The sequence below is a fragment of the Lepidochelys kempii genome, chromosome 7, assembly GCF_965140265.1.
Source record: "Lepidochelys kempii isolate rLepKem1 chromosome 7, rLepKem1.hap2, whole genome shotgun sequence".
Lineage (NCBI taxonomy): Eukaryota > Metazoa > Chordata > Testudines > Cheloniidae > Lepidochelys > Lepidochelys kempii.
Window position 1 is genome coordinate 61,748,293 of NC_133262.1, and position 8,914 is coordinate 61,757,206.

The window sequence follows — 8,914 nt, forward strand, 5'->3', positions numbered from 1 at the left end:
ACAGGTTGATTACCTGTAATCTCATTTATAGCACTTCATGACTGCAATCAGTGAACATAATCAAAGTCTTTCCCTTTGCACAATTTTTCCCCAAGTAATGCTGCCACGTAAGTTGCCAAGCTAAAACCAGAACCCTTTTAGACAGCCGTATTAGACATATGCACTGTGCCTTATTATGAAAGCTCAGCTCTCTGTACATGCTCCAAAGACACCACCAAGCCTGAGCTGCTTTTGCAGACAATGAAACTGAAATCACTCAGGCCTACCTCAAAGCATGGCTAAATCCTAGAGGATATAGCAGAGGCCTAAGCGCCGGTACTCTGCCCAGTTGGAGATGCTTTGAATTCCATGAACTAGCAGGTCTCATTCTCACTCTAAGGATTAACCTGCCAAGAGAGATATTTTGCCCAGTTCCTGGGACTACCTTCAAGAGGAAAATTTTACCTTCAAGTAACCCATCCTGTTACTACAAGTGAGTATTTCCCAATGGCTGATAGGCAAAGTCCCACACAGGGTCAAAGGGCATGGAGTCAGAGAAGCTTCAGGTGGACAATTCTCCTAAGGAAGGAAGGGAGAAATATTCTCTTTTCCTCATCAGAGACCCTCCGATACTGTATAGGAAATGGAGCACAGGCAGCCTACATACAAGCACCTGAAACACTTTGCCTTTTGATCAGTGGCCCCACACAGAGGGATGATTTTTTTCTCCCAGCTGAGGTTTTGTAGGTCTCTCCTCAGGCCAGTGCTTTCTGCAAATGTACAAAATATCCTTTGGGCTCCATATTTTTATGGCCCGTCTCTCACATGCTGTTGTGCCAAAATAATGCTGGGGTTAAAAAACAAAGGATTTTCTTTGCATAAATTATTCACACACCAAGCACAAATGACAGCACAATTCAGCCTGCTTGCCCATTTTGCTTTCAACACACAGGGACAAAAAGAAGCCAAAAGACTCCAGACATGGGTTTTTCTGTACATCATAGCATGGTGCATGTGTACCCAGCAGATAAGGCAAACTGTTTTCAAATAACCCTTCCTTGAAGAGTAGAGGGATTCATTTATCTACTGACATTTACACCTGTCAAAAAGTTGAGGGCTCAATAAGCAGGCCCAGCTTGAAAATAACTGCATTTTTCACAAAGGATGTGCTTTATGAACCTGACCCAAGCCTTAATGCAGCCCTCTGAGACGGGCAGATACTAATTCCCCTGCTGGGGGAAGGCTCAGAGATGTTAAGTGACTTGCCTGATATCAGACAGCAGTTCTGTGGTAAAGCTGAGATGAGAACTCAAGCATCCCAACACCCAATCCTTTATTCTAACCACTAAGAAATGCTGAAAAGCTAGTTATGTTCTGAAGAGTCATTCAGGTGACAAACAGTTTTCACAACAGCATCACACTATTGACTCATTCAATTTGCGACCATTTTGACTCCCAGATCATTTCCTCCAGTACTGCTGCTTAATCAATTATTTCCCATTTTGTATTTGTTCATTTCATTTCCTTCCTAAGTGTAGTACTTTTCACTTGTCTTTATTGAATGTCATCATACTCAAGTGCAGCAAGCTTGTTTCACTAGATGGCTCACATGGATACTGACTGTGCAAGTTGCCCTTGTTTCTCTAATATCCTGGGACCAATATGGCTACAACTACACTTCATACAAGTTGCCCTTGGTAACTTTAAGCAGATGCCTCCAGTTTCACACTCAGGGCCAGTTAGACAGGCAGAACTGCAGGGTCTCAATGTGTAGATGAGACGATGGGGTAGGGAAGAGGGTTTTAGGTTTATTAGGAACTCGGGAATGTTTTGGGAAAGGAGGTAGCTATACAGGAAGGTTGGGCTCCACCTAAACCACAATGGAACCAGGTTGCTGGCAAGTAAAAGTAAAATCGTTGTAGAGGAGTTTTTAAACGAAGGGCTGGGGGAAAGCCGACAGGTGCAGAGGAGCACACTGGTCGGACTCAAACATTCCTTAGGGAAGGATTTATTAAAGGGTATATTCTATACCCTGGTAAAGAGGAGAGGATAGAAGTTGATAAAGTACAAGTAGGAACTGAAGAGGAACAGTCACACACAAAAGAGTCCCATTTAGTCACATCACATGAAGGCAGACAACTAAATTTTGACAAGTTGTATTAGCGCTTGTATACAAATGCTAGAAGTCTAAATACTAAGATGGGTGAACTTGAGTGCCTGGTATTAAATGAGGATATTGATATAATGGGCATCACAGAAACTTGATGGAATCATGACAGTCAATGGGACACCAATACCAGGGTACAAAATATATAGGAATGACAGAATAGGTCATGCTGGTGGGGGAGTAGCACTATATGTGAAAGAAAGCAGAGTGTCAAATACAATCAAAATCTTAAATATAATCAAACTGTACCATAGAATCTCTATGGACAGAAATTCCATGCTTGAATAATAAGAGTATAACAGTAGGAATATACTACTGACCACCTGACCAGGATGGTGATGGTGAAATGCTCAGGGAGATTAGAAAGGCTATAAATATAATGCTGCTATATAAATATAATACTGCTATCACCAGCAGGAGAGTGAATTTGTGTGGGGGGGTGGAGGGTGAGAAAACCTGGATTTGTGCTGGAAATGGCCCACCTGATGATCACTTTAGATAAGCTATTACCAGCAGAACAGTGGGGTGGGAGGAGGTATTGGTTCATATTCTCTGTGTATATATAAAGCCTGCTGCAGTTTCCACGATATGCATCTGATGAAGTGAGCTGTAGCTCACGAAAGCTCATGCTCTAATAAATTGGTTAGTCTCTAAGGTGCCACAAGTCCTCCTTTTCTTTTTGCGAATACAGACTAACACGGCTGTTACTCTGAAACCTATAAATATAATATAATATAGTAATTGGGGATTTCAACTATCCCCATGCTGACTAGGTACATGTCACCTCAGGATGGGATGCAGAAGTAAAATTTCTAGACACCATTAATGACTGCTTCTTGGAGCAGCTAGTCCTGGAACCCACAAGGGAAGAGACAATTCCTGATTTAGTCTTAAGTGGAGCACAGGATCTGGTCCAAGAGGTGATTATACCTGAACTGCTCAGTAGCAGCACCCATCATATAATTAAATTTAACATTCTTTTTTTGATGGGGGGCAGGAGGGATACCAAACAAGCCCACCACAGTAGCATTTAACATGAGGAGGAGGAAATACACAAAAATGAGGGAAGCTAGTTAAACAGAAATTAAAAGGAATAATCACAAGAGTGAAAGGCCTGCAAGCAGCATGGAAACTTTTAAAAAACCACCCTAATAGAGGTTCAAATTAAATGTGTACTCCAAATTAAAAAGAATAGTAAGAGGATCAAAAACATAGCACCATGGCTAAACAGAATAAAAGAAGTGGTTAGAGGGAAAAAGACATCCTTTAAAAAATTGGAAGTTAAATCCTATTGAGGAAAATAGAAAGGAGACTTGCCAGAATTTATGCAAGTGTAAAAACATACTTAGGCAGGCCAAAAAAGAATGTAAAGAGCAACTAGCAAAAGAATCAAAAATTAGCAGCAAAAAATATTTTTAAGTAGACCAGAAGCAGGAAGCCTGCCAAAATCTGTGGGACTACTGGACAATTGAGGTATGTAAGGAGCACTCTAGGAAGAGAAGGTCATTGTGGAGAAGCTAAATGAACTGTTTGCATCAGTCTTCACTGCAGAGGACATGAGGGAGATTCCCATGCTTGAGCCATTCTTTTTAGGTGAAAGATCTGAGCAACTGTCCCAGACTGAGGTGTGAATAGAGGTGGTTTTTGAACAAATTGATAAATTACTCAGTAATAAGTCACCAGGACCAGATGGTAGTCACCCAAGAGTTCTGAAGAAACTCAAATATGCAATTGCAGAACTACTAACTAGGGTATGTAACCTATCACTTAAATTAGCCTCTGTATTAGATGACTGGAGGATAGCTAAAGTGATACCAATTTTTAAAAGAGGCTCCAGAGGCAATCTGGCAATTACAGACCAGTAAGCCTAACCTCAATACCAGGCAAATTTGTTGAAATTATAGTAAAGAACAGAATTGTCAGGCACATAGATGAACATAATTTGTTGGGAAGAGTCAACACAGCTTTTGTAAAGGGAAATCATGCCTCATCAATCTATTAGAATTCTTTGAGAGTGTTAACAAACATGTGGACAAGGATGATCCAGTGGATATAGTGTACTTGGACTTTCAGAAAGTTTTTGACAAAGTCACTCATCAAAAGCTCTTAAGCAAAGTAAGCAGTCATGGGATAACAGGGAAGGTCCTCTCATGGATCAGTAACTGGTTAAGATAGGAAACAAAGGGTAGGAATAAATAATCAGTTTTCAGAATGCAGAGGGGTAAATAATGGTGTCCCCCAGGGATCTGTACTGGGACCAGTGCTGTTCAACATATTCATAAATTTATTTGAAAAAAGGAATAAATAGTGAGATGGCAAAGTTTGCAGGTGATACAAAGTTACTGAAGATTGCAGTCAGCTTTGGACTTAACTAAGAGTTACAAAGGGATCTCACAAAACTGGGTGACTATGCAAGAAAATGTCAGATGAAATTTCAGTGTTGACAAATGCAAAGTAATGCACATTAGAAAACATAATCCCAACTATACATACACAGTGATGAGGTCTAAATTAGCTGTTATCACTCAAGAAAGATCTTGGAGTCATAGTGGATAGTTTAAAAACAACCACTCAATCTGCAGCAGCAGTCAAAAAGCTAACAGAATGTTAGGAACCGTTAGGAAAGCGATAGATAATAAGACAGAAAAATATCAGAATGCCGCTACATAAATCAATGGTATGCCCACACCTGGAATACTGTGTGCAGTTCTGGTAACCCTTGTCAAAAAATAGATATTAGAAATGGAAATGATGCAGAGAAGGGCAACAAAAATTATTAGGGGTATGGAACAGCTTCTGTATGAGGAAAGAGGAAAAAGACTGGGACTGTTCAGTTTGGAAAAGAGATGACTTAGGGGAGATATGTTTTAAAGGTCTAGAAAATCATGAATGGTGTGGAGAAAGTGAATAGGAAAGTGTTACTTACTCCTTCACATACCACAAGGACAAGACATTACCCAATGAAATTAATAGGCAGCAGTTTTAAAACAAACAAAAGGAAGTACTTCACACAGCGCAATCAACCTGTGGAACTTGTTGCCAGGGGATGTTGTGAAGGCCAGAAGTACAACTGGATTAAAAAATAATTAGATAAATTCATGGAGAATAGGTCCATCAGTGGTTATTTGCCAAGATGGTCAGGGATGCAACCTGATGCTCTGGGTGTCCCTAGGCCTTTGACTGTCAAATGCTGGAACTGGATGACAGAGGATAGATCACTTGACGGTTGCCCTATTCTGTTCATTTCCTTTGAAGCATCTAGCATTGGCCACTATCAGAAGACAGGACACTGGGCTAGATGGACCATTGATCGGACCCAGTATGGCCATTCTTATGTTCCTATTTAGTAAAAACTGGAACAATTGGAATGGGGTGAAGTAATGAGATGGCCACACTGGTAGGTAGCACACTTCAGCAATGAGTTATTTACTTAGAGGGATTTCTATTGCCCTCACCTCACAACAGCACTCAGCTACTCTAGTCAGATATGGGGGGGAATATTAATGAAGCAGTAATTAAACCTTACAGCGTCTCTGAAAGCATCCAGGTCCAATTGTACCCTATAAACTTCATCCAGTTCCAGCCACTCTTTTGATATTTCACCATCATTTTATGTTAGCTAGTAGGCTTTTTTTTTTCTTTTTTTTTTCCATTTATTGGATTGCACATATATTTTCAACTGAAATTCTCTCTTGTTCCTGTGATTACATGCCTTCCTAGAATCCCCTGGTGTAAATGTTTTTATTAAAAAAAGACATTTCATCATTAGGGATGGAACACTGTTGCCTCTGCTGAGGAGCATATTAACATCAGTAACTCTTTGGCAGACACAGCAGCTGCCATCTACCCAAAAGTAACACAGGTGCGTGAGGCGCACTAGAAGGTGCAGGCCTGTTTATTATTTTACAGCAGCCAGGAGGAACACTGCCATAGAAATAAATGGCACAAGTCCGATCCCCACTCTGAAGATCTTACAGTCAAATTTCAAACATACAAAGGGGCAACAATAATAGGATCAGCTGGTTACTGAAAAGTGTTTGTGTAATGTGGCTGAAAATGGTTTGGGTTTCGATATATATATATATAGTTCCCACAAAACACACACCCACCACACACTTTGCTAACTTGAAGGTGAGGTAGCTCAAGAGTATCCTACAACACACTCAGTAAGAATCAGGGAAACTACTAAATAGTATAAAATTTGCCTGTATATCATTCAGACAAAACAAGAGTCCTGTTCTCCATACAGCTTTGTTAGACACTCAGTGTGCCAAAATGAAGGCTGCATGCATGTGTAAGTGGGGGAATGGGCCCACTATTGTGGGGAACTTTCCTGGCTTCTGCACTTATCCCGGTGAAATGGGCTAGCAGAAAGATCTGAGTCCTCGCTCCCATTTCCTTTACCCAGAGGCCTCCCTGCCCTCAAGGACTCCCCTTCCACTCTCCTGTCTGGCAGAGTCCTTGTAACCCCAACAAGGCTGGGCCCAGGATTCCTGGGGGGCTCGACCCCCAACCTTGCTGTGGTCACCTAGGACAGGGGCTAGGGTGCCCCCACTCCGGGGTGCTCTCTCTGCACTGGACACTTCCCTGACATACAATTTAAAATAAATACAATTTATTTAATCAGCAATTAATTTTAAAAAGAATGAGGAAAAATGGGAAAGGTTAAAGGAAAACACATCACCTCACTCTGTGGCAGGGAACACCACAAACAGTGTCTCTTGAATGCCAGGGCAGTTCACAGTCTGTTCCTTACAGGTCCCAGGCCTTCTTCTCAGGCCCTGGCTGTGCTGCCGGGATGCTGTGGGTTGGACACTTGCTCTGGTGGTGGCCACACACTTCCGGGCTTTGGGTGGTGGGACCCTTCTTCCCAGCCTCAGCCCCCCATCGGGTTAAGATCCCCCTCCCAGTCTGGCTTGCAAGGACCTTTGTCTGGGGGTGTTTTCTGCGCTGGGCCCTTTGCCCAGGGTCCCTCCTAGGCTGGCCCCAGTTGCTCACCCCACCCAGCTCCAGCCCCAGCTCCGCTGTTCTAGCTCCGCCTCCACTCTGCCTCAGCACTGATGCTGCTGCTCTGCCTCCAGCCCCCTGGGCTGCTTCTCTGGCTCTGTGGCTGCAGCCCTGCTCCCAGCACAGGATCTGCTCCCTGGGCTGCTTTTCTGGCCCCTCTGGCTGGCAAGGCTCTGCTCCCCAGCCCAGCTTGGGCCCCTGTTTTCTCCTCAACTCGGTCCCACCTTGTCTGACCCAGCATATTCCAACTCACACAGAGGATAGGACCCCCCTGGCCTCCTGACTCCCTGATTAGCCTGCCCGCCCTGTCAATCAGGATGACCTGGAGCATTGGCCTCTCCCCATTGTTCCTGGGGACTGTCAGTCTCAGGGTCCTGATTTCCCATCAACCCACCCCCTTTCTTTTGGCACTGGGAGTTAGCCCACCAAACAAAAAACCCTCACTGAGTTTTAGTAAGGGGACCCTTACACTTGCACACACTAGAGTGACCATATTTCCCAAAGGGAAAATGGGACAGCATGCGGGGCTGGCACAACCCCTCCCCTGCCTGCACGGGGCTGGCCTGACCCACTCACCTGAGCCCCCACACCTGTCGGAGCTGGCCTGAGCCACTCACCCGAGCCTTGCCTCCCGCCAAGAGGCTGGGGCCAGTGTTGCTGCTCACCCAAGCCCTGCTTCCTGCACTGTGCGGGGTTGCCATCTCTGCCCCCCCAACGCATTCCTCCACACTGCACCCCACTTTTTTGACAAAAATGGGTATTTGTCCCGTTTGCTCTTGCCAGCTGATCAAATCTGCAAGACAAATGGGACAAATGCTCAATTTTGCCAAAAAAATCGGGACGGCTAGGACAAGGCTTAAAAAAAAAAAAAAAAAAAAAGGACTGTCCCAGCCAACACGGGACATAAGGTCACCCTAGCACATACACACTCTGCCTTAACTCTGCTCCTTTGTGTGCATATATTTCTCTTCACTCAGTTATAAGAGTGCACCAACACTTGCCTGACTCAGTGCACTGTAGGAGCTTGTGGGTGGGTCACTCATGTTTTTTTGTAACAATTTGAAAGGTCTCCTCTTGTATCAGAAAAAAGAAATTTCAAGACCTCTACTTTTTTTTTGGTAAAACAGATCTGTTCCTTTTTCAGCCAGTCTTAATAATTAGCCCTGTCACCAAACTGAGTTTTTAACAGAGGAAGGCAAAGGTTAATAAGTCTGACACTTTGAAGAGAATATGGTAAGGCTCTCTAATCTTTCACAGCCAAGTGCTGTGACAGAGCATGTCGGCACACCATGCCCTGGGAAAGTTCCGTTAATAGATTAGACTGGGAGAGACGCAAGCGTTATATTCCTGTCAACAGAAGAAAGAAGACAGGAGTGAATCAAGATGGTAAATAGACCTTTCCCCTTTATTATCTCTGGCAGCTATTCCCCACAAGCCTTTGTGGGGGGAGCTTTGCTTAGGCATGTGCTGATTACATAGCTAATGAGGAAGAGAGCTCTCTTACATGCAGCTTTCAAACTTGGATGCATTTTCTACTTGTATGCCCAACTGGTAAGAGAACAAAAGAGCTGCAGGTCTCTTCAGATAAGCATGGCAAAGAAGTTAGAACTATAAATTGGGTTTTCTTTAGATGGTCATATTCCAATCTGCTTATTTCAGCTCAAGGCAAACAATTTCACAAGTTACTCGGTCAGAATTTAGGCCCTGACCCGGTGAGATACGGAATGCCTTCAGCTTCCACTGAAGCCAATGGAAGTTGAG

General features: G+C 43.5%; 1 protein-coding gene across 6 annotated transcripts in view; it reads right to left on the reverse strand.

Moving 5' to 3' along the window:
• The window catches only part of LOC140914687 (uncharacterized), a 147,963-nt gene extending 140,798 nt beyond the window's left edge, over positions 1-7,165 (reverse strand). For 5 of the 6 annotated variants that reach the window (XR_012159952.1, XR_012159951.1, XR_012159953.1 and 2 more), the window contains exon 1: positions 6,831-7,165. The gene's annotated coding sequence lies outside the window, so the exon portion shown is untranslated. Of the gene's footprint in view, positions 1-444; positions 559-6,830 lie in introns of all 6 variants that reach the window. The other variant, XM_073353142.1, reaches the window with a different exon arrangement.
• Positions 7,166-8,914: the final 1,749 nt, after the last annotated feature.